The sequence below is a fragment of the Amblyraja radiata genome, chromosome 2, assembly GCF_010909765.2.
Source record: "Amblyraja radiata isolate CabotCenter1 chromosome 2, sAmbRad1.1.pri, whole genome shotgun sequence".
Taxonomy (NCBI): Eukaryota; Metazoa; Chordata; class Chondrichthyes; order Rajiformes; family Rajidae; genus Amblyraja; species Amblyraja radiata.
This window is the reverse complement of record NC_045957.1, coordinates 35,019,281-35,044,259: the sequence shown is the minus strand read 5'-3', so window position 1 is coordinate 35,044,259 and position 24,979 is coordinate 35,019,281. Positions and strand designations below refer to the sequence as shown.

General features: G+C 44.5%; 1 protein-coding gene across 1 annotated transcript in view; it reads left to right on the top strand.

Annotated features, from left to right (window-relative positions):
- adarb2 (adenosine deaminase RNA specific B2 (inactive)) overlaps positions 1-24,979 on the top strand; it is a 675,592-nt gene that overhangs the window by 553,990 nt on the left and 96,623 nt on the right. The window lies entirely within an intron of this gene.

Sequence of the window (24,979 nt, the reverse complement as noted above, 5' to 3'; positions counted from 1 at the left end):
CTCCAAAGACGTACAGGGTTGTATGTTATGGTATGAATTTGCTTGGTATAAGTGTAAATTGTTCCAAGCGTGTGTAGGATAGTGTTAGAGTGCGGAGATCGCTGGTTTGTGCCGACTCGATGGGTGGAAGGGCTTGTTTCTGTGCTGTATCTCTAAACTAAACTAAACTAAACCAAACCCTCATCTCACCACTCCCTCCCTCTCCTTCATCCCCAAAATGGCAGTCACTGTAAACAGCTCTCATGTAGTCAAGGAGCCTTTCAACCTCAGTTTATAAATTTCACATCAGAGTAAGAATTATCTGAACATAAGCAAACATCTAGCCCGAAGCAAACCCTTTTATTAAACCAGAACAGGATTCTGATGGGTTGAGGTGAGGGTGGTAGAAGTTTCTTTCACCCTGCACCATGTCCCTGTATTGTGACTTTATTAAATAAGGCAGTACTAGCATACCGAAGTACCACCATGACCAACCCAAATGACAATTGATTTAAGAGAATCAGTCTGCAGTAGGTTCTCGACCCGAAACGTCGCCCATTCCTTCTCTCCAGAGATGCTGCCTATCCCGCTGAGTTACTCCAGCATTTTGTGTCTCTCATTGATTTAAGAGAAGGTTTGCCTTCTGATTTACATCATACCAGGAAGGAAGTATCCTTAAGCTGCATATTTTAGGCTGCATATATTTTGTGCTGGAAGGGCCCTCAAACCAAGCAAACTAAAAGCATCAAGACAGGAAACTCAAACCCTGTGGATTCCTTTAGACACTGCCTGCTTGGCAACAGGACTAGACATAGGATACAAAGGTGGACTTTGGAATTTTTATGGGATAATTAATTCTGTTTTGAAGGATTTCTTTGTAGTCCTACTGAATCAGTCCACTGGGCTGGTGCCTGTCAGACTGGGATTTATTGAAATACACATCTAATCCCTTTATTTTAAGTATCCATGTGGTCTTGCCTACGTGTATATCTAATGCCAAGGAATCAGAAATTCTATTTCAATGCCTGAATGAAGTGTAATCTAGAGGATGCCAGTAAAATAAACTGATTGAATTAGACGACATGGAAATCCTCCAAAGGCAGAATTAGATGTTGAAATTTCCAAACCACATCCACTTTATTCTCATACAGACCACATTCCAAAACTTTGTGCCGTATTCTATGTTTTAAATATGCCCCTTGTCTCATTACATGCAAGTCTAATATCAATGTAGCGAGGTGCCTGTTCATTTAATGATTCAGACCTAAATATATGAAGTCTACAAAAGTTATTTATCTGTGTTGTCACATGAGTTTAAACATTGATTTTGCCCAGGTTGTATCCCAGGGAACCCGGTTGTTTGTGATCTATATTAACAACTTGGATGGAGGAGGTACGATTATTATGTTTGAAGACAACATTGGAAGTGTTGAGGATATTGAGGAAGTTTGTATGAGACCCCAGCAGGATATAGATGGTACTAAAAGCTGGTGCAGGGTGTTATCAGATGAATTTAACGAGACAAGGCACTTTGAGATGTCAAATAGGAGTAGGACAGACACAGTACTTATTGAGACTATGAGGAAAGGCACAAAAAGCTGGGGTAACTCAGCGGGTCAGGCAGCATCTCTGGAGAGAAGGAATAGGTGATGCATATTGATTTCTCTCATTTCAGGTAGCCCCGGCATCCCCTCTCTCTCTCTATCCCTCCCCCACCCAAGTCGCACCAGCTTCACATTTTCACCCTACAACAGCTAACAATGGCCTGTTTCCTTTATCATCATTACTTTTTTGCATATCTTTCATTCATTGTTCTTTATCTCTCCACATCACCGTCCATATCTCTCGTTTCCCTTATCCCTAACCAGCCTGAAGAAGGGTCTCGAACTGGAACGTCACCATCCCTTCTCTCCAGAGATGCTGCCTGTCCCGCTGAGTTACTCCAGCTTTTTGTGCCTATCTTCAGAACATCACCCATCCCTTCTCTCCAGAGATGCTGCCTGACCTGCTGAGTTATCTCAGCTTTTTGTGTCAATCTTCAGTGTAAAACCAGGATCTGCTGTTCCTTCCCACACCTGTTGAAGCTCTGTGGAATGTGGATGAACCGAGGGACCAAGGAAGGAGTTCGGAGACAGAGGGGCATATTGCACAGGATGGAGGAAATTGGGGGGAAGGGATAGTGAGGAGTCTTCTTCTTGCGTTTGAGGCAGCAGAAGTTATGTAACGCCCACATCAACGCCCAGGCCAGTTAGGCCTTCCGCATTCAGTTGCAGCAGGGTGATGCCATCCGGTTCGACATCCGTAGGTGCCCGCCCTAAGAAGGGCGCATGCTCCGGGTTGGCGCCAAGCCGCGGCGACCAAGGTTGCATTAGGGCTGCAAGCTGCGGCGACTGAGGTTGCATTATTCCTGCCGCTGTAGCTCTGGCGGGTGTCGTTCGCCTGGCTGAGGTCAGTTGACAGGGCTCACCACGGGGAGGTCGACAACATGAGCCCCAAGGTGAGGGGTGACTTAGTGGGCAAATTAAGGGGGGAATAATGAGGGGATTGGGTAGATCAAGGGAGGTGAAACTGAGAAGGTGATTATACAGCGCAGCATTGGATAATGGGGCCCAACAGGCTACAAGTGGCTCATTTGGGTCCTGTACCACAAGCAAGCGACTGGGCCATTTGCTCAGACAAAAAGCAGCAACTAGCACCCAGGTGCCGAGATATTCTTATCAATGTCAATCGTCGGCAAAGGGACTGATTTGTAAATCAATCTGCACCTGTCAGTGAAAATAAGTACAAATCACAGCTGGGATCCGTCAAATCGCATATGCTTCCTGACATGCTGCAAAGCTAGTTCTTGCTTTAAGTTTGAATGAACCAAAAAAAGGTCAGAATTCTCCAACTTTAAATTCATTCCTGTCAACATCAGTGGTGCCTGCAGCATATGATGATGTTACCACTTCCACGAACAGTGATAGATCATAGGACAGCACAGGACATCAGCCATCGCACATACTGTTGCATATAATCCTCCAGCATTTTTGCCACCTCCACCGAGATCCCACCACGAGTCACATCTTCCCATCGCCACCCCTTTCTGCTTTCCGCAGTGACCTTTCCCTCTGCAACTCTCTGGTTAACTTGTCCCTTCCCACCCAAACCACCCCCACCCCCGGTACTTTCCCTTGCAACCACAGGAAATGCAACACCTGTCCCTATACCTCCCCCCTCGACCCCGTCCAAGGACCCCAACCATGTTTTCAGGTGAGGCAGAGGTTCACTTGCACCTCCTCCACCCTCACCTACTGTATCCACTGTTCCAGGTGTGGACTCCTCTAGACCAAGCGCAGGCTCGGCGATTGTTTCGCTGAACACCTCCGCTCAGTCTATCTAAACCTACCTGTTCTCCCGGTTGCCAAACACTTTAACTCCCGCTCCTATTCCCACACTGACCTTTCTGTCCTGGGCCTCCTCCACTGTCAGAGTGAGGCCCAACGCACATTGGAGGAAACAGCACCTCATATTTTGTTTCGGCAGCTTACACCCCAGCGGTATGAATATTGTCTTCTCTAACTTCAATTAACCCATGCTTTACCTCTCTTTCTCCATCCCTGCCCTTTCCTAATTATCCAACCAGTCTGACAGTCCCCCTGATTACATTTTATTTCTGTTTGTTTTGTTTTGTTTTCACGTTCTGCTAGCTAACAATGATCAATTCTACAATTTCCTTTAAACTCATCTCTTTTGATGTCTCGTTTTCACACCTTACCCTTCCTTACATCTATGTCTCCCTCTCCCCTGACTCTCAGTCTGAAGAAGGGTCTCGACCTGAAACGGCACCCGTTCCTTCTAACCAGAGATGCTGCCTGTCTCGCTGAGTTACTCCAGCTTTTTTGTAAACCAGAATTTGCAATTCCTTGTGTCTCCACTGTTCTGACTCTTCGCTGAAGCCTACTACCATGATGCTACTATGATAACTTCATTACTCTATTTTAATTCATGAAAGATTCAACAATCTATGACCCATTTCTCCTTTTAGCAAGTTTTTTCCATTGTGCGCTAACTGATTTATTTTCAAGAAATAGACCATAAATTCTCTGTCCTAATTTAGTTTAGTTTAGTTTAGATGCAAGATGCTGCAGTAACTCAGCGGGACAGGCAGCATCTCTGGATAAAAGGAATGGCTGACATTTTGGGTTGAGACCCTTCTTCAGACCTGAAATGTCACCCATTCCTTCTATCCAGAGACGCTGCCTGTCCCGCTGACTTCCTCCAGCATTTTATGTCTATCTTCAGTGTAAACCAGCATCTGCAGTTCCCTCCTACACATTTAGTTTAGTTTAGTTTAGTTCAGAGATACTGCGTGGAAACAGGTCCTTCGGACCACTGACCATGCCGACCAACGATCACTCGTGCAATATTGCTATGGGACAATTTACAGAAGCCAATTAAGTGAAATGTGGGAGGAAACCGGATCACCCGGAGAAAAACCACAAGGTCACAGGGAGAACGTACAAACTCCATACAGACAGAACCCATAGTCAGGATCCAACCTGGCACTGAGTGCAAGGTGGCAGCTCTACCACTTTGCCATCAAATTCTTCATTCATTTCTCATGATGAGGGTATCGCTGGCAATAAATTCCGCATTTATTGCCCATCCCTAATTGCATTTTAAAATGTTGTTGGTCAGCTGCCTTCATGAGTCCTTCTAGTGAAAGTTCTCTCACACCTTGGTGGGAGAGGGAGTACCAGCATTATCTGGGACTGATCGGTTTCCTCGTAGATCAATTATCATTGCATGTGTTCTGCTTTGGTGACAAGCTGTGCCTACAAATCAGTAAACGAGCGATGGAATAATTCAGACATGGAGAAAAGGAAATTCAGCACAATAATGGTTGAAGGATAGATAGGATTGAATAAGAGTGAGTGCAAGAAAGATTTGTTCCAACAGTGGCACAGCAGGTAGAGCCACATCCTCACCGCGACTCAGGTTTGATCCTGACTTTGGGTGCTGTCTGTGTGGGGTTTGCACGTTCTCCCTGTGACTGCGTGTGTTTTCTCCGGGTGCTCCCGTTTCCTCCCACATCCCAAAGACGTGCGGGTTTGCAGTTTAATTGGCCTCTGTAAACTGCCCCTAGTGCGTCGTGAGTGGATGAGAAAGTGGGATCACGTAGAACTAGTGTGAACGGGTGATCCATAGCCAGCGTGAACTTGGTGGGCCGAAGGGCCCATTTCCATGCTGTGTACTAAACTGAACTAAACTAATAACGGGAGTTTTGAAGAGGAGATGATGAAAATGCGTTTTAAATGAAACCATTTCACTCTATGCTACATTTTTCTATGATACAATTAAGTGCAGGGTGGCCTCTAACACCTTTTAGTTAACAGTGCAAGGACCTGCAATTGGGTTTTCCCAGGCCTGCTCCTGTAGGATGGAAATTGGTGCGTGGGTTCAGCTGACCTCTATTGGGAGGTGAGGGGATGCATTGGAAATCACAAACAGCATCAAATGACTTTTTTCTTCCCGCATCTGAGTGAGTGACGCGAAACGTTCTGTGGATAAGCAGGTTGCCGTGGCAACCTCTCCGAGGCTCAGAACAGCAATTTTCCAGCTTCCGCTTTCTCAGAAATGTGCATTTAATTTCACAATCAGAGACATACTCGTTTGCACATCAACAATTTCTGGGGCAAATATTTACTGTGGCAGCCATCCTTGATGACCTACAAACTTCAAATTGGAGCAAATAGGGACTTTCACCAAGATAAGACACATTTATTTTCCGTAAACTGAGATTAATGCATGGAATCAAAGTATTGAATAGTCTGTAAATACTGCATTCCCTCCTTAACTGGTCTGTCAATGGCAAAAGCTTTTTTAGAATAAATTGCCCCTTAATCGCATGTTCCACAGTGGATGAAAGAAATCGCCTTTTTCTGCAATAAGCAAATAGTTGGAGAATAAATGATTTACAATTCTATTACTATTTATATGCAGCCAATTGAGGCATATTTCATGGTGAGATCACTATTGAGCATAAAAAGATTTGGAAGTAATTTTAGTGCTGTCAATAATTGAACAGATTGAAAAGGGTAGGTGGCAATTCTAACGTAGAGGGACTGAAAGGAAGTATATATATGGACCAACTTAGAACATCTGCTGCTATAGGTAAAGGCCAAAGCTTTACCCTTTCCAACTAGTCTCTCTGTGAGTGCAGCTTCATCCAGTTGATATGGCCAGTGATTCAATCCACAAACGCCTATACAGTGGGGCCAATCTATAAGCAGGAATACATTCACGCAAACCAACTTCCCATCTATTGACTCCATCTACACTTCACGCTGCCTCAGCAAGGCCACCAGCATTATCAAGGACGATTCTCACCCCGGACAATTTAAAAGACATTCGGGCAGGTACATGGATAGGAAAGGTTTAGAGGGATCTGGGCCAAAGGGCCTCTACTACCTTAGAAGGCTTAGGAAGTTTGGCATGTCCCCAACAACTCTCAGCAACTTCTACAGATGCGCCGTAGAATGCATTTTAACGGGATGCATCACAGCATTGTTTAGGAACTTGCTCCATCCAAGACCGCAAGAAATTGCAGCAAATTGTGAACGCAGCCCAGACCATCACACAAACCAACCTCCCTGCCATTGACGCCATTTATACCTCACACTGCCTCGGCAAGGCCAGCAGCATAATCAAGGATGCGTCACACAACTGGCCACTCCCTCTTCTTCCCTCTCCCATCAGGCAAAAGGTGTGGCAGTATGAAAACACACACCTCCAGACTCAGGGACAGCTGTTATCAGGCAACTGAACCATCCTACCACAACTAGAGAGCAGTCCTGAACTACTATCTATCTCATTGGAGACTATTTTTAATCAGACTTTACTGACTATCATGCGTTATTCCTGTTATTCCCCTTCCACAGCCAGTGCAGTACGAAGCAGATGATCTACTTTTCACGCCGAACTTCCCAGATGAAGTTTAGCCTGAAAGCTTCCTGGATCATTCCCAGCAGCTGAACTATGCCACAGGTTATGGTTTGCAGCACACTGCAGCAGCAATTGCAATTTGATGGATATTCTCCATTCAAGGAGTGAAGTATCTGAAAATACTCCATACTTTCAGTGCTCAGAGCATAGAGTTGTGCAACAAGGAAGCAGGGCCCCTTTGGCCCAATACATCCACGACAACGTTTTTCGTATTTCATTGGTATTTCTTAGTGCCGTATTATTTACTGTATAAATAGATTGTGACCTCCCAACATGAATTACCTTGCACTTGTTTACATCTGCAAGTGCTCTGTCCAACTTTCCATCTAATCTATATCTTGCTCCAGCCTTAAATAACCCCACTATCCATAATACCAGCATCTTTCATGTCACCCATAAACTTACTGATTGTACCTCCTGCATTTGCATCTCAGATTATGAAATTCATTCCGTGGATGTCAATAGTATTGAATTTTGCTGCACTGTTATGTATCACATTTAGCGCTCCTGACCAGTTAGAAACCTTGAGCCATCTGAATTCTTGAGGTATTTTCAGGATAATGTTCTGCAGCAAAATGTCTCCAAAGCAGCAAGGAGTCGAGACACGTGACATTACAAGAGTGCAATGGGATCCTGATCCCATTGGGCAGAGGAATGGCAGATGAGTTTAAATTCCGATAAATGTTGAGTATTGTATTTTGGTCAGACAAACCAGGGCAGGACTAGCACGGCAAATGGTAGGGCCAAGGGAAGTGTCATTGAACGCAGAGACATAGAGCTATAGCTACACAATGCATGGAAAGTGATGCCACAGGTGGACAGGATGGTGAAGAAGGAGTGTAGCAGAACAGAGACCTGAGGATGCAGGTAAAGGGCCTGTCCCACTTGGCAATTTTTTCGGCGACTGCCGGCATCATTGACTGACGTATCAGGTCACCGAAAAATACGCGGCATGATGACGTAAGACGCGCGGTGTTTTTTCAAGTGTCGCAACATTTTTTGGTTCGAAATGTTCAAAATCTTTTGGCGACACTGATATGACACCGCAGTCGCCGAAAAAATCGCCAAATGGGACAGGCTCTTAAATAGTTCCATGAAAGTGTGACACAGTTAGGCAGGGTGTTAACGAAGGTATCTGGCAACATGCCTTCATTAGTCAGGGTGTTGAGTATAGCATTTGGGATGTCATGTTGCTGCTGTTCAAGACGTTGGTGGGGCCACTTTTGGGGCCCTGGATGCAGTTCTGGGCACCCTGCAATACGAAGGATGGCACTAAACTGAAAAAAGTGCAAAAAAGATTTATGAGAATGTGACCTGTCCACTTTATCTATGTCCCTCATGACTTTAAAAATCTCCATAAGCGATGAAAGAACATGAGCGGACGACACAAAGCTGGGTGGCAGTGTGAGCTGCTAGGAGGATGCTATGGGTGTATTGGATAGGTTGGGTGGGTGGACAGATGCATGGCAGATGCAGTATAATGTGGATAAATGTGAGGCTATCCACTTTGGTAGCAAGAACAAGAAGGAAGATTATTAACTGAATGGCGTAGGAAGGAACTGCAGTTGCTGGTTCAATGGAATCAAGGGATATGGGGAAAAAGCAGGAACATTCTGATTCTGGATGATCAGCGATGATCATATTGAATGGCGGTGCTGACTCGAAGGGCCGAATGGCCTACTCCTGCACTGACCTATGTTTCTATGTTTCTATGTGGCGAAAAATGGTACAAAAAAAAGAAAAGGGAGGATGTTGACCATACTGGATGGTCTGAGTTATAAGGAGAAGCTGGATAGGTTAGGACAGCCACATCATTGACCATACAATGCTTTGGGACATACTGAGATTTTAAAAGGCGCTATGTAAATGCATAATCTTCCACCACATGCCTTGCTGCAGCTGCTGCGGTGCCATTGGCATTAAAAAGCCTTTTTGATCTGATCAGAAAATTCTGCCGTCCTAATTCTACCTTCCCAGCTCAATAGTTAATAAAAGCCTGACAGTTCCAGAGCTTTGAGCTGACAACCAGCAGAGATACGTTGAAATGGTGATGGCATTTACGCTGAACTTTACCTCACACCTTTTCCTCATGTCAACAGCATCCCCGTTATCAAACCAGGCTTTGAAGATGCAATATATTGCAGCAGCTTTGTTTGCAGAGCTGGGGGTGGGGTGGACTGATGTATTATGTCGTGGCAATCTGTTGTTCAAATAAAGCCCTGCTTCCAAGTCACTGATTTCCCCTGCAGGCACTCCACTGAATTAGAGCACAGCATGCAAGCTGGAAAGCCCACTGCTCAACTGAAGGGGCGTAGTTGGATGTACCCAATTTCTATCACAGAGTGACTAACAGTGCTGTTAAGTTGCATTGCGCTGCGCTTGCAGCTCTCAGCCACATTCCATGGGTCTTCCAAGGTGGGGGGGGGGGGGGGGGGGGGTGGGGGGGGGAGGATTAAAGAGCTGGAGGCAAGAATACGATCTCGATCAAAAACGTCACCCATTCCTTCTCTCCAGAGAAACTGCCTGTCCCGCTGAGTTACTCCAGCTTTATGTTTCTATTTTCAGTTTAAACCAGCATCTGCAGTTCCTTCTTACATAAAGACCAGTATGAATCAGGGCCGACAACAAATGACGCCAGGCAAGGTGGTGCCCTGGTAGCCCCATTGTTGGGTAGGGAAGACACGATCTCAAGAGGGATACAATGTGGCGAACTGTGGAACTGTTTTAAACGGCTCGTAGAGGAAGGGGACAAGGGTGGAGGGGAGGTCTAAATCTTTCTCCAAACTCAACCACACATTAAATATTAAACCTGCAAATATGCTATTTTGCAGGCAATCCAGAAGAAGTTCACTGGACTAATTCCTGGGATGAAATGGTATTCCAATCACAAAAGATAGCTGTGTATTCATTGGATTTTAGTTGAATAAGAAGTGATTTTATTGAAACATATTTAATTCTAAGGTGGTATGACTGGGTAGATATTGAAATGTTACCACTAATGAGAATGAGGAGATATAGTTACATTGTGTGTGAACTGTTTTTCTCACAGAGGGTGGGGACGATTGTGGAGGCTATATCACTGGAGGTATACAAAGAGGTAGATACGTTTTTGAAATATCAGGGAATTAAGGGCTATGGGGAACTGGCACAGAAAAGAGATTGAGGCCTGGGGCAGATCTTATTGAATGGCAGTGTGGGTTGGAGGTGCCTGGTTGCTTATTCCTGCTCCTCCTTTTCTTTCCTTCTTATGCCACATGCCAGAGATATTAAGCAAGTTATCCTGATCTGGATAAAGTGCTGAGCAAGACCAGGACAGCTGGGCTTGAGTGGATGGACCTGACCAGATCCTACACGGTGGATCAGAATGCACATGCAACCCAACCTGACCCAAAGCCGACACATAAAGTTGGGTTCCATCAGGCCCAAGTCCATCAGCCTGACTCTGCATCCAAACTTGAGCTCCATCTCAGAGTCTAGAAAAGCGACATGCATAGGGTGGCACGGTGGCACAGCGGTAGAGTTGCTGCTTTACAGTGCCCGAGACCCTAATTCGATCCTGACTATGGGTGTTGTCTGAATGGAGTTTGTACATTCTCCCGGAGGTAGACAAAAGTGCTGGAGAAACTCAGCGGGTGCGGCAGCATCTATGGAGCGAAGGAAATAGGCAACGTTTCGGACCGCAACCCTTCTTCAGACTACCTTCGATTTTCCAGTATCTGCAGCTCCTTCTTGAACATTATACATTCTCCCTGTGACTACGTGGGTTTTCTCCGGTTTTCTCTGATTTCCTCCCACATTCCAAAGATGTACAGGTTTGTGGGTTAATTGGCTTCAGTAAAATTGTAAAATTGTCCCTAATGTGTAGGATAGTAATAATTTACGAGGACCGCTGGTCAGCGAGGACTTGGTGGGCTGAAGGGCCTGTTTCTGCGCTGTATCTCTAAACTAAATTTCGATAAGGACAAGTTGGTTTAAATCATTAGCGCAAATTATAGACTTTACATTATAGTCATGCTTTGATAGAAGCAGCACCTCAGTACAATGAAGTACCATTCACTGACCATTTTTTCACACAAAGTGTAGTTGATATCTAAAATGAGCTGCTAGAGGAGGTGGTGGAGACAGGAAAAGTAACATTTAAGAGGCATCTGGACAGGTATTTGAATGAGCAAGTTTAAAAAAATAGAAATAAAGTATTGAGATGCAAAGAAAGTCATGAGAGGAGGAGAGAATGAAAGGGGGATTCTACAATAGTATGGAAGACAGCAGAGATTAAGTAAGTGCAGAGCAAGGTCGAAGGAGAGGCTATGGTGACACAATTGATTTTTTACTAAACTGATAAGCCAGAGGTGGAAACAAAGAACTGCAGATGATGGTTTACAAAAAAAAGACACAAAAGTGCTGGAGTAACTCAGCGGCTCAGGCAGCAACCCTGGGGAACATGGATAGGTGCCGTTTTGGTTTGGACCCTTCTTCAGACATTCAGTGTCTGAAGAACTTAAGCCGCAACTAGGGTTCTGAAATTTGGACAATAAGAATGGATGATAAACACCAGAATCCTGGGGGTGGAAAAGGACAAATTAATTGGGATAATGGGAAGACTAAATGGAAATAGCATGATTATTGTCTGAAGTTAATGTCAAACCTGGAAGGTTGAAGCATGTGTTATCACTGAGGCCGCTAAGTACGTCCTGTTTTTTATAATTACCATTACAATGGACAAGGCTTTGCTATCCTGCAGAAAAAGCCTTTGTTGATTGTCAGCAAGAAAATGTTAAGGCTTCCTTTTTATGTTATGTGCATTGGGATGGACACTGACTTCACAAGCGGCAGCAATGATCAAGCACATCATAGTGTTTTGAATAGTGTCAGCTTTGCTGTGCTCCCACACAGAACATGCTCCCACATCTTAATAAATTCATCATCTTTAATGGACACTTGTCATAGAACCAGAAAGGCCAGGTTAGCAAGTTGGACAAGCTTTAAGTGTTCAAGAAGGAACTGCAGATGCTGGAAGATCGAAGGTACACAAAAATGCTGGAGAAACTCAGCGGGTGCAGCAGCACCTATGGAGCGAAGGAAATAGGTGACGTTTTGGGCCGAAATCCTTCTTCACACTGATCAGTCTGAAGAAGGGTTTCGGGCCGAAACGTCACCTATTTCCTTCGCTCCATAGATGCTGCTGCACCCGCTGAGTTTCTCCAGCATTTTTGTGTACCTTTGGACAAGCTTTAAGTTTAGGGTAAACAAAAAATGCTGGAGAGACTCAGCCGGCGAGGCAGCATCTATGGAGAGAAGGAATTGGCGATGTTTCGGGTCGAGACCCTTCTTCAGACTGAAGCGTTTTTTGTTTACCTTCGATTATTCCAGCATCTGCAGTTCTTTTTTAAGCCTAAAGTTTAGTTCAGATACAAAATGCTGGAGTAACTCAGCGGGACAGGCAGCATCTCTGGAGTGAAGGAATAGGTGACGTTTTGGGTCAAGACCCTTCATCAGACCAGTTTAGTTGCGTTCAGTTTATTGTCACATGCACCAAGGTGCAGTGAAAAGCTTTTGTTGCGTGCTAACCTGTCAGTGGAAAGACTATACATGATTACAAAGACTATACGTGATAAAGGGAATAACATTTAGTGCAAGATAAAGTCCAGTAAACACCGATTGAAGATAGTCCGAGGGTCTTTAATGAGGTAGATAGCAGCTCAGGGCCTCTCTCCAATTGTTGATAGGATGGTTCAGTTGCCTGGGAAGAAACTGTTCCTGGAACTGGAGTTGTGTGTTATCACACTTCAGTACCTCTTGCCTGATGGGAGAGGGGTACCTTTGCCAGCATGGACGAGTTGGGCCGAAGGGTCTGTTTGATTGCTGTATTACTCTATGAATTTGTGACTTTACGACAAGGATCCATTGATAAATAGATGATGAATATATAAGATCCAGCTGAGGGAGTACAGGTGCAGCAAAGCTGACACTATCGAAAACACCACAGTATGCTTGATCATTGCTGATACCTGTGAAGTTAATATTTGTCCCCCTGCACGTGACATAAAAAGGCAAGCTCAACATTTTCTTGCTGACAATCAACAAAGGCTTTTCCCGCCTGTCCAAATGTCTTTTAAACGTTATTGTACCAGTTCCAGCCATTTTCATCAGCCATTAGCTCGTTCCATATACGCACCACCCATTGTGTGAAGAAGTTGCCTCTCAGGTCCCTTGTAAATCTTCTCTCTCTCACCTATGCCTTTTAGTGTTTGATTCCCCTACCTTCAAATAAAGACTCTTCTGTTTAAACCAGCATCTGCAGTTCCTTCCCACACACGCTGTCTATCTATTATCTATTCCACTCATGATGTTATCACTTCTACAAGGTAACCTCTCATCCTCCTGCACTCCAGAGAATAATGTCCTAATCTGCCCTAACCTCTCCCAATAACTCAAGGCTCTGAGTGCTGACAATATTCTGATAAATCTTCTTTGTCCTCTTCCAGTTGTCCACTGTCAGAGTGTGGCCCAGCGCAAATTGGAGGAACAGCACCTCATATTTCGCTTGGGCAGCTTACAACCCAGTGGTATGAACATTGACTTCTCTTTCAAGTAACCCTCTCTCCCCATCCCTCCCCCTCCCAGTTCTCCCACCAGTCTTACTATCTCCGACTACATTTTACCTCTGTTTGCTTTGTTGTTACCTTCTCCCAGCTAACAATGATCTATTCAACATTTTCCTTGATCTCCATTCAATTTGACCTATTTTCACACCTTACACTTCCTTATCTATGTGTCTCCATTTCCCCTGACATCAGTCTTAAGAAGGGACTCGACACGAAAGTTTGCGGATGACACTAAGCTGGGGGGCAGTGTTAGCTGTGAGGAGGGTGCTAGGAGACTGCAAGGTGACTTGGATAGGCTGGGTGAGTGGGCAAATGTTTGGCAGATGAAGTATAATGTGGATAAATGTGAGGTTATCCATTTTGGTGGCAAAAACAGGAAAGCAGACTATTATCTAAATGGTGGCCGACTAGGAAAAGGGGTGATGCAGCGAGACCTGGGTGTCATGGTACACCAGTCATTGAAAGGGGGCATGCAGGTGCAGCAGGCAGTGAAGAAAGCGAATGGTAGGTTAGCTTTCATAGCAAAAGGATTTGAGTATAGGAGCAGGGAGGTTCTACTGCATTTGTACAGGGTCTTGGTGAGACCACACCTGGAGTATTGCGTACAGTTTTGGTCTCCAAATCTGAGGAAGGACATTATTGCCATAGAGGGAGTGCAGAGAAGGTTCACCAGACTGATTCCTGGGATGTCAGGACTGTCTTATGAAGAAAGACTGGATAGACTTGGTTTATACTCTCTAGAATTTAGGAGATTGAGAAGGGATCTTATAGAAACGTACAAAATTCTTAAGGGGTTGGACAGGCTAGATGCAGGAAGATTGCTCCCGATGTTGGGGAAGTCCAGGACAAGGGGTCACAGCTTAAGGATAAGGGGGAAATCCTTTAAAACCGAGATGAGAAGAACTTTTTTCACACAGAGAGTGGTGAATCTCTGGAACTCTCTGCCACAGAGGGCAGTCGAGGCCAGTTCATTGGCTATATTTAAGAGGGAGTTAGATGTGGCCCTTGTGGCTAAGGGGATCAGAGGCTATGGAGAGAAGGCAGGTATGGGATACTGAGTTGGATGATCAGCCATGATCATATTGAATGGCGGTGCAGGCTCGAAGGGCCGAATGGCCTACTCCTGCACCTAATTTCTATGTTTCTATGTTTCTATGAAATGTCACCCATTCCTTCTCTCCAGAGATGCTGCCTATCCTACTGAATTACACCAGCATTTTGTGTCTATCTTCGGTTTAAACCAGCATCTGCAGTTCCTTCCCACACCTCCTATTTTAATGTAATCTATAAATGGTGGAGAGATTTTGACTGAGTATGAGTTGAGCCAGCATTCACATCAACAGTTTTGTAAAGTGTACGGTTGTGAATGGAAAATTGGAAATGCTGCAGCTTTGAAAAGATCACCATCACAGGTACTCAGGTGTAACTACCAAACCCGTTCACACTGTGCCATTCATAGCTTTTACAGCTCATCCCTAGTGATGTACTCCTTTTCATTCTCGAAAATTTAAACATTATTGCTTTTACAACATAAACCAGCACGTAAACCTCTTCTTACTGACTATTGCGACAGCTCACTTAAATAAGTACAATTTATGAAGCATATCCTCACCTTCCTTACTGTATATGCTGAATATTAAAGCAATACCAATATCAATGATATATAACACACCTTAAAGTTAACAATCTACTCTTAAGCTGCAAGGCAGCATTATAGACAGTGGGTAGTTTTCTGTATACTCCTCAGAGTAAATATTCATCTTTAGTACTCCCAATACAGACTTACACACAGGCATTTTTCTGCCTGAAGTACTAAAAATGAAAATCTATCCTCATTTCCCTGATAATTGGAAAACATTGGACCATATGCTCAGAGCCAAAGCAATTGTGTACTGCTTCAAAAATAAATAAAATAAGCAACTGTGATCAGATAACAGCATCACACTTAAACCTGATTAGCACATTCAGAGTCCAATGTAACAAATTATTTTTGTGATTCTTCATCCGTTTCCAGGGTTCAATGAGATTTCTTACCATTGAGGCTTCCTTATATTGAAATCTGGTTCCAAATGCTTGTTACATAGAAGCGTGGTTGATTTACTGTAAGTATTGAGCTAAAGATGAGAAGCAATTTTTCTGATCTATCCGTCTGTTTATAGATCTACCTTTGTGTGTGGGCATCGCTGGGATTTATTCCCTGCCCTCTTTATCCTTTGCGAAAGTGGTTCAAGCAGGTACAGACAACATTTAAAAGACATTTATTTAGTTCAGTTTAGTTTAGTTTAGTTTAGAGATACAGCGCAGAAACAGGCCCTTAGGCACACAGAGTCCGCACCGACCAGCGATCTCCGCACATTAACTCCATCCTACACACATGGGACAATTTACAATTTACAGAAGCCAAATTAGTCAACAAACCTGTATGTCTTTGGAGTGTGGGAGGAAACTCAAGCACCCGGGGAAACTCGGTTACGGGGAGAACGTACAAACACCATACAGGTAGCACCCGTTGTTAGGATCGTACCTGGGTCTGTGGCGCTGTAAGGCGGCAACTCTATCGCAGCGCCACCGTGCCGTGCCATATGGACATGTGGACAGTTACAGGAATAGGAAACATTTGGCTAGTTCTTAGGTCTGGATTTGTTATTGTCACGTGTATTGAGGTACAGTGAGAAGCCTTGTCCTCCATGCTATCCAAACAGGTCAAATATACTACGCTGGGCCAAATGGGAGCAAATGCAATTAATTTAGATGAACATCGTTGGTATGAATGAGTTGGGCCGAAGGGCCAGATTCCATACTGGTATGTACCATACCAAGATGGCGGCGCTGGCTTAACAGCTGCGGCCCACCTGCAGTCCGTCTGTTTTTTTCTTTCGTTTTGTTTCTTGTCATGTTTTAGTTAATTTTGTTTTATTAAGTTGTGTATGTGTGTGGGTGGGGTGGGAGAAACATGCTTTGGTCTCTTCCTTCGGGGGATGCGACTTTTCTTCGGTCGTATTCCCCGTCTCCGTCTGAGCCGAGGCCTAATGGCGGAGCTGGCGGCATCGGAGCTGTAGCAGCAACAGCAGCAGCAGCGGAGACCTGACTCGGCCCCGAAGCTGTAGCGGCGGCAGCAGCAGCAGCGGAGATCTGACTCGGCCCCGAAGCTGTAGCGGCGGCAGCAGCAGCAGCGGAGACCCGGCTCGGCACCGAAGCTGTAGCGGCGGCAGCAGCAGCAGCGGAGACCCGACTCGGCCCCGAAGCTGTAGCGGCGGCAGCAGCAGCAGCGGAGACCCGGCTCGGCCCCGAAGCTGTAGCGGCGGCAGCAGCAGCAGCGGAGACCCGGCTCGGCCCCGAAGCTGTAGCGGCGGCAGCAGCGGAGACCCGGCTCGGCACCGAAGCTGTAGCGGCGGCAGCAGCAGCAGTGGAGACCCGGCTCGGCCCTGGAGCTGTGGCGGCAGCAGCAGCAGCAGCGGAGACCCGGCTCGGCCCCGAAGCTGTAGCGGTGGCAGTTCTATGACTATATGATGTAATCTTCTTAACTTATTTGACAATTCCAAAACAAAACCAGATTTCAGAGATTTCTATTGTATGTTTTGCCATTTCTTTCATCCTGCTGTCTTTTTTCCCTCTTATTCTAAATCAGCACTTTTTCCACCGTCTCTTTTTTTCTCTCTTGCCTCTTAAAATTTGTTTGACTCCATTACTCACCATTTTCTTCTCTGCCAATTCCTCTGCTTCTCTTTCTACCATTGATCAAGAAGATAAGCCAGTAATATTATAGACAATAGACATTGAAACATCGGGGATGTAACATCAACATACATGATCACTGCAATATCATTTCATCATTCCAGCAATTACTTAATGTGGCTGATACAGTATAACCAAAACCTTCTGCTCTTCTTATGAGCAGTAAATATGAATATCTTGTTTGCAGGTCTGACCCACCATTTTGTTTTGAATGAGGAGTATCACTGAGTGATTAGAAACATAGAAAATAGGTGCAGGAGTAGGCCATTCAGCCCTTCGAGCCAGCACCGCCATTTAACATGATCATGGCTGATCATCCAGAATCAGGACACTGTTCCAGCTTTCTCCCCATATCACTTGATTCCATTAGTCCTAAGAGCTATATCTGACTCTCACTTGAAAACATCCAGTGACTTGGCCTCCACTGCCTTCTGTGACAGAAAATTCCACAGATTCACAACTCTATGGGTGAAAAAGGTTTTCCACATCTCAGTTCTAAATGGCCTACCCCTTATTCTTAAACTGTGACCTCTGGTTCTGGACTCACCAAAAATGGGGAACATTTTTCCTGCATCTAGCCTGTCCAATTCCTTCAGAATTTTATATGTTTCTATAAGAATCCCTTCTCATCCTTCTAAACTCCTTCTGATTAAACTAATCAAAGCTTGAAATTAACATTTCCATTGTGTTTAGATTCTATTCTTCTTGCACCATAGATGTGCATAAAATCCTTCTAGAAAGCAATCAGTAATGATCAATGTTTCAGGAAAAATGGTACTTCCATATATTAGATGATATATGATCGGTGTCTCTTGGACTGAGATATTGAGTTGAATACATTGGAACTGAATACATTTTATTAGCCAAATATGTATAGATACAAGGAATTTGCCTTGGTGCTTTGCAAGCAAGTAACAGTGGACATTTAAAAATAAAACATTATAATTTAAACATGTGAAGAATGAAATAAAATACCAGAGCTAAAGGAAGCTACAGACTTTTGGCTGTTGAGTAGAGCTACTGCTCGTGGAAAAAAGCTGTTTCTATGTCTGGCTGTGGCAGCTTTGACAGTCCGGAGTCGCCTTCCAGAGGGAAGTGATTCAAAGAGTTTGTGGCCAGGGTGAGAGGGATCAGAGATAATCTTGCCCGCTCGCTTCCTGGCCCTTGCAGTGTACAGTTCATCAATGGAGGGAAGGTTGCAGCCAATAACCTTCTCTGCTGATCGGACGATTCACTGTAGCCTCCAGGTGTCGTGCTTGGTGGCTGAGCCAAACCAGACCATGATGGAGAAGGTGAGGACAGACTCTATGATGGCTGTGTAGAATTGGACCATCATTGCCTGTGGCAGATTGTGCTTCCTCAGTTGCCGCAGGAAGTACATCCTCTGTTGTGCCTTTTTGACTGTGGAGTCGATAGTAGCCCCCAATTAAGGTCCTTGGAGATGATGGTTCCCAGGAACTTAAAAGACTCCACAGATGTGACTGTGGTTAACCTGAAGCAATCGAGTCACACAGTTCCCGGGCAAAGCCTATAACAATTTAACAAGTTTTATGGTTATCTCAATCACGAGCTGGCTGTGGAATCAAATTGGTATTCAACCATAAAACAAAAATTCTAACACTTCAAAAGTTGACAAGAAAGTGCCATGGGATGAATATTTTGTGGATGAGAAAAGTACAATTTCAATGCAAGCTATTTCCTCAGAATGAGCCCACACAAAATCAGACGACATTTCTCCCGGACAGCACATAACAGGAACTAGTTGGAAGTTGACAACTCAGACAAAGTAAAATGGTGTTGATTGAAATTGATGTGGTTCAAATTCCGCCCCTGTCACAGCTACTCCCCTCATCCCCTCCCACACGCTGTTCTTGTTCATCTCCGACTCACCCTCCCTCCAACAACTAGACAGCAGTCCTGAGCTACTATCTACCTCTTTGGTGACCCTGGGACTATCTTTGATCGGACTTTACTGGAGTTTATCTTGCACTAAACGTTATTCATGTTATCCCCTTTATCATGTATCTGTACACAGTGAATGGCTCGATTGTAATCATGTATTGTCTTTCCGCTGACTGGTTAGCATGCAGCAAAAGTATTTCACTGTACCTTGGTACACGTGACAATAAACTAAACTAAACTAAACTACACTAAACTAGACTCTTGCCTGATGGGAGAGGAGAGAAGAGAGAGTGACCTGGGCGAGACCCCTTGATTATGCTAGTGGCCTTGCCGAAGCAGCGTGAAATGTAAATGTAGTCACTGAAAGGGAGGTTAATTTGCATGATGGTCTGGGCTGCGTCCACAGCTCTTTGCAATTTCTTGCGGCCTTGGATGGAGCTGTTCCCAAAAAATGCTGTGATGCATCCCGATAAAATGCTGTCGACAGCACATCTGTAGAAGCAGATGAGAAGCAATTGGGGACAAGCCAAACTTCCGAAGCCTAAGGAAGTAGAAGCGTTCGTGGGACTGTAGTTTGGGAAATACTGGGACTCATGTTTGTTCCAGTATTGTCTTTTGGCATTTAGAAACATAGAAAATAGGTGCAGGAGGAGGCCATTCGGCCCTTCGAGCCTGCACCGCCATTCAATATGATCATGGCTGATGATCCAACTCAGTATCCTGTACCTGCCTTCTCTCCATACCCCCTGATCCCTTTAGCCACAAGGGCCACATCTAACTCCCCCTTAAATATAGCCAATGAACTGGCCTCAACTACCTTCTGTGGCAGAGAATTCCAGAGATTCACCACTCTCTGTGTGAAAAATGTTTTTCTCATCTCAGTCCTAAAAGATTTCCCCCTTATCCTTAAACTGTGACCCCTTGTTTCTGATGGCTTTGCGAAAATGATAGAGAGCTTTCTTGTACCACGCGGGATTGTTTGACTTGTATGTTCTGTGGTCTCGGCCTTCACCGTTCACCCATGGCTTCCTGTTGTCTTCTTCAGCACATGCTACTCGGTGCACTTGCTGATGAAGTCAGTCACAGCAGTGGCGTACTCATTCAGGTTGGCTGCGGAATCTATGAATAGGGAGCAGTCCACGACTCAAAGCAGTCACATAGGATGCCATCCCCGTCCGCAGACCAGCATTGGACAACTTCTGCACCAGATCTTCCTGCTTCAGTTTTTGTTTGTAGGCAGGGGGTGGAAGCACAACTCGGTGTTTTTTATGAATGTGTAGCAGTGGTTGAGGGTGTTCTGGCCCTGGTGGGACCAGAGATGCACCCTTTAATAGTACACCCTTGATTGAAGACCCCAGATGCAATGACCAAGGTTTCGAGTGCTCCGTGCAGTCAGTTCCTGACTCTTTGAATGTTCAAACAGCACACCAGAAAGTTGGAGGCAAAAAAAATCAACTATGCTGATTGCAGCACCCAGTGCTCTTATCCATGACCTCAATGAGTCAGGCTCAATGCAGGGAGCATTACTCTTCAATATTCACCCTTTGTGGATTTAATGATTAGCGATTAGAAACATACTTATGATCTGGTCCCTGTCTATTTCCTTTATAACAACCAAATAAAGGGAATGATCTCAAATAATTTCCACAACAAAAGCTGCCGATTTTATCTCTTTAACCTCATTGTTAAATCAACAGAGGGTGCGTGAGAAATGGACTTCTTGTGAATTGGAGAATGTTGTCGTTGGTCAGGAAAATACATTAGGAGCTAAGGGAGAAAGGGATTTTTGCGAATCACTTTTTGTGAAAGTAATTTCAATTTGTTACTCTTGATATGTAGCAACATTCATATTGTTTTTTTCCAGAAATACATTGCCCAAAACATAAATGAGAGGAAGCGTATTCGCCATTGATTTTTAGAACAACACGGTGGCACAGTGGTAGAGTTGCTGCCTCACAGCACCAGAGACTCAGGTTCGATCCTGAATACAGGTGCTGTCTGTTTGACATTGACTTTGTGACCGTGTGGGCATTAATTTGGTTTAGTTTGGAGATACAGTGTGGAAACAGGCTTTTCGGCCCACTGAGCCCACACCGAACAGCGATCCCTGCACATTAACACACGCAAGGACAATTTACACATTTACCAAGCCAATTAACCTACAAACCTGTACGTCTTTGGAGTGTGGGAGGAAACCAAAGATCTCGGAGAAAACCCACGCGGTCGAACATACCAACTCCGCACAGACAGCACCCGTGGTCGGGATCGAACCCGGGTCTCTGGCTCTGCAAGCGCTGTAAGGCAGCAACTCTACTGTTGCTCCACCATGCCGCCCCTTCACGTGTTCCAGTCTTCACCCACACTCCAAAGACGTACAGGTTTGTAGGTTAATTGGCTTCTGAAAAAATTATAGAAAATGGTCCATTGTGTGTAGGATATTGTCAGTGTACAATGATCACTGGTTGGCACGGATTCAGTGGGCCGAAGGGCCTGGTTCCGCACTGGATCTCTAAACTGAGCTAAAAACTAAGATTAACATCTCAGGTAAAGTCTTACTGATAATGGTGAGCGAGCAAGATTTTAATTGTACTTGTGGCAATAAACTTGACTTAACTTAAGGAGGGGAGTCACCTTGAAGGCTACTGCATTACATTTGTTTAAATCATTATTTGGAAAGACCTGCTGTAATTGAATTTGAGCCACACCAATTTCAATCCACACCATTTTACTTTGTAACTTCAAACTTAACTTGTGCCTGAGTTGTCTCTCTGGTGCTGGGAGTGAGTGAGCAACTTTGCTCAGCCCAGCCAACCCCCCTACTGTTGCAGCAATGTGCGCGAGTGGTGGGGAGGGGGTTTTTGTGGGGTTGGGGAGAGAAGGGGCAGGGAAATGTCCCGTTCTCATTCGGTAGACAACGCCTACAGCCCTGCAGCAGCTGGCAAATCCATGCCCCCCCCCCGGCAAACCATTCCATCAGTCTCCCAGACACTTGTCTGTATGTACGGGATGTGCATAACTCAGATGCCCGTAGCTCAGAGAGGACCTGACTCTTTTTTTTAAATCTAGTCATAGGACGTTATTCATTTTTCTTTCTTTTTACAAAAGGGATCGACTGAAAGACAAATTAGCAATTGATTATCATAGGAGTAAAAGTGTTCTGAACACAGTATAGTTGTACCTTAAGTACTCTATCATCAGAAGGAAATAGCAGGGTCAAATGTCTATGAAGGATCTGCAGATGTTGGTTTACACCAAAGATAGACACAAAAAGCTGGAATAACACAGCAGGTCAGACAGCATCTCTGGAGAATAGGAATAGGTGAAGTTTCGGGTCTGATGAAGGGTCTCGACCTGAAACGTCACCTATTCCTTTTTTCCAGAGATGCTGTCTGACCTGTGGAGTTACTCCAGCTTTTTGTGTCTGTCTAGGGTCAAATGTCTATAGTAATTTACATTTTCACATCTTGTATGAGTTTTAATTTTCTGTGGAGTTGTAACAGCCAACTCACACCCTATGCCATAGTCATATAGCCAGGCAGCATGGAAATAGGCCCTTCGGCCCAACTTGCCCATGCCAACCAAGATGGCCCATCTACACCAGTCCCACCTGACTGCATTTGGACTATATCCTTCTAAACCTTTTCTGACCATCAAACAAGCATCAGATGAGATAGTTAGGCTGATGACAAATAGCTTCTTTATTTCTCTGAATGTTGCAGTGGTTTAAACTGGGAACTTTTTCTCAAACTGGAAAGGGTTAACAGAAAGTGCTAACAGGCGTAGTTCATGAGTGCTTATCTTTGATTGTGCAATTTGTAATCCATTGATATACATCTGTAGTTCTTTCACCAGAGATTTCACCCGCTGTCGAGTTCAACTTAGAGAAAGTAAATTTAGCATGAATTGATTTTGCTATTCAAGGTGTCTGTGGTAGCTGAGAAATCAGGCTTTTAATGGATTCTCCTCAGGTTTACCACATTTCTTTGAACTCAGAAAAACAGAGATAATGAAAATAAGCCAAGGACTATTTTTTCACAATGCAACAGTGGGCAGTTGTATCATTTTATCTTGTCTAAAAAATGTATAGAGTGATAGAATGAGGTCACTCCATCTGAATTAGCTCTTTGAAAGAGCCACGCACAGGGGAATCGAGAGCCAGAGGACATAGGTTTAAAATGAAGGGGGAAAGATTTCATAGGAACCCGAGGGATAACTTTTTCACACAGAGGGTGCTGTGTGCATGGAGCGAGCTGCCGGAGGAGTTAGTTGAGGCAGGTACTATCGCAACGATTAGGAATCATTCAGACAGGTACGTGGATAGGACAGGTTTAGAGGGATATGGGCCAAACACAGGCAGATGGGGCTAGTGTAGATGGAGCATGTTGTGTTGGTGTGAGCAAGTTAGGCCAAAGGACCTGTTTCCACGCTTTATGACTATGATTAGACTCAAACCCTTGTACCTCTCTCCTGGCTATACAGAATGAAACAGAACCCAACTGGACAGAGTGTACCAACACCTAGAAATTCACCGCTATGGGTTCAGTGTTTCAGTATATTGCATTCTGCTTCAAAATTCATGTCTGGAGACAATACAATTGAGGCAGCACAGTGGCATAGCTGGGATAGCCGCTGTCTCACAGCTGCATAGTCTCAGGTTCGATCATGACCTTTCGGTGCAGTCTGTGTGGAGTTTGCATGTTCATCTTGTGACCGCATGAATTTCCTCTGGATGCTCTGGTTCCCTTCCACATCCCAAAGACGTGGAAGGAAACCAAGGAGAGACCCAGAGGAAGGCCTGGGTTTCCAGGTTAATTGGCCTCTGTAAAGAGAAATGCCATAGAACTAGTGTTAACTAGTGATCGGTGGTCGGTGTGAACTCGGTGGGTCGAAGGATCTGTTACCATGCTGTATCTCTAAACTAAACTGGACTAAAGTGCAATGTAACAAAGCCATTCAAAAGCCCTATGTCTAGGACCATAAGAATTACTAAAGAAGTGAAAAGCACAATGTGCTGGAGTAGCTCAGCAGGTCAGCTAGCATCACTGGAGAACATGGATAGGTGACATTTTGGATTGGGATCCTTCTTCAGTCTGACTTTTATGCAAATGGCACCTGCTTAGACAGGACATCTTGGCCTGTTTCAGTGCTGTACAACTCTATGACTCCAAAAGTTGAGTCTGAAGAAGGATCCTGGCCCGAAACCTCATCTATCCATGTTCTCCAGAGATGCTGCCTGACCCACTGAGTTACTCCAGCACTTTCTGTCCAGCATCTGCAGTTCCTTGTTTTTATATTCAAGTGCCCATCTTGTGCAACAGAGTTGGGATGTATTTCAATACCAGGGATTTTTTAAATTACATCAAGACCTATTGTGGGACCTTTTAGAGATTTAAATGCCAAGAAGCAGGAGCAAATCCAGTCCAACAGCAAATTGGTCAAAGACTAACAAAGAAAAATGAGTGACAAGTCTGATATTTATGAAGCCTGACGATGAAATCGGACACTTCTGTGTGATAGTCAAAAGAGGTGAAATATGTAACCACTCTCACCGATTAAAGCGGATAGCGGTGTGATCCAACACCAGGCACCTTTAAGAAGTGCTGAGAGAGTGTGTATATTCTGCAGTGGCAGCCAATCTCTCTCATCAATGTCTCACTATATAGTGATGTCCCTTTTCAGCAGAATTTAAAAAGGGTAATATCATAGAATATTGAACGTTGAAACATTTTTTGGTCAGGATATTTTAAGTATAGTAGTTGGGACGTTATGCT